We start from the raw sequence: 1610 nt of genomic DNA on the forward strand, positions 1-1610 counted from the left end.
GCAGGTGCAGGAGTGGATGCTCCGTCAGACGGACGGGTCAGGCAACGCCATTGTGGGCGTAAAGGATCACAAGACCGCCGCACAGCAAGTTGCCACGTTTGCCCTTTCACCGGAGGAGGAGTGTGTAAGTTCATCAGATTTCCTCTGAGAATCTCTCAGAACCTGTTCAAAAGCAGAAATTAATCTTTATTCCTATGTTTCTTCTGCCAACAGTGGTTTGATATTTACTTCACTCAAGTGCGGCCAGAACTCCTCAACTCCAAGAGGAGCAAGCGGGATGACTCGGATGACGAGGAGGATCGCTTCTTCATCTCCACCACGGGGAGGCCGATCTAAAATGCCTCCAATGACCTTAACCGGCTGCACTCAAAGTAAGCTAACCATCATGATTCATTTCCCCTCCAAAATGTACTTCTATAAATAGCCATCTCAGCTCTCTGGTGCGATGTGTTAATTAATGTCATATTAATATCGGTTTAAACTTTCACTTTAGACACAACCTCAAGCCAGTGACCAGCCAGATGGCTCGCAGAGTCTTCGAGACGGCCACCAAGACCATGACTGACTCAGAGAAGTCACTGGTGGCTGACTACCTCACACACTCCACTGCGACGGCGGAAAACCACTACCGCATGAAGCAGCCGGGGACCGTTGTGAGGGCCAGTCAGCTGCTGGCTAAGCTCGCTGGTGACTCAAGGTAAGGATGTCTTATATTTGTCAACAATTAATACAATCAACAATTTGTAAACATAATCAAACCCACCATCATTTATATATAAGCACACTGAACACTTATCTAATACTCTTCTTCTCCTTCTTCTCTTATGTAGTGTTGAGTCTCCAGATGAGGGTCCCAGTCGTGGTACCCGTGGCGCTGCTCGCGATGCTGCCGACAGGCCGGTCTGTACCTCAAACGTGCAGATGGACGTCCAGGCAGCATTCGACCAACTGCTGGAAGCGCAACCGGTGACTCTGGACGGGGACGAGCCAGACAAGACTGAGCGCAGAAAGGTGTCACCCGACCACCAGCGGCAGTTGTACGATCGTTGGCTGAAGGCGCAGATGAAACTGCGCGTGCAGCATGTTCTCTGTAAGTATTTTCTCAATGTTTAATAACATATTTTTCAAGGATCAATGCTATGTACATGATTCAAAATTGTCAATGATATTTTTCTTAACTAACAAAACACTTACATTTTTTTCTCCACAGCCTACTTCTGCCGACGGAAAACCAGCTCAGCAGCTGGATTTCCAAGCAGGGATGGAGCAGAAACCTCCCCACCCCCACCAATATCATCAGGGAGTGGAAACCCTCGGGATCTGTGGAACTGGTCATGGATTCCAGACACATCTGGAAAATGACCAGTTCACAGAAGTGGAGAGGGCTACTGGTCACTGAAGTCGAAAGTGTTGTAGTATTTTAGACTATTAAAGTTAAAACTGTTTAATGATTTATACTAGTGGATATTTAGGTGCTAAGGGTGAGTGGTCATTTAAACATCTGCCTCAGGGAAACTATTTACAACCACTGATAAAGATCACCCTATGGCCATGTGTAGGGGGGCAGCCGGAGGTAACAGAGGTAGATTAGTGGTAATTTATATGTATGC

At 47.1% G+C, this 1610-nt stretch overlaps 1 pseudogene; it reads left to right on the forward strand.

Moving 5' to 3' along the window:
- Positions 1 to 1610, forward strand: part of LOC147818421 (uncharacterized) — a 29052-nt pseudogene that overhangs the window by 17756 nt on the left and 9686 nt on the right.

This window comes from Seriola lalandi, unplaced genomic scaffold (assembly GCF_002814215.2).
Source record: "Seriola lalandi dorsalis isolate HSWRI2012SDOR001 ecotype SW California unplaced genomic scaffold, Sedor1 jcf7180002054584, whole genome shotgun sequence".
In the NCBI taxonomy this organism is placed as follows: domain Eukaryota; kingdom Metazoa; phylum Chordata; class Actinopteri; order Carangiformes; family Carangidae; genus Seriola; species Seriola lalandi.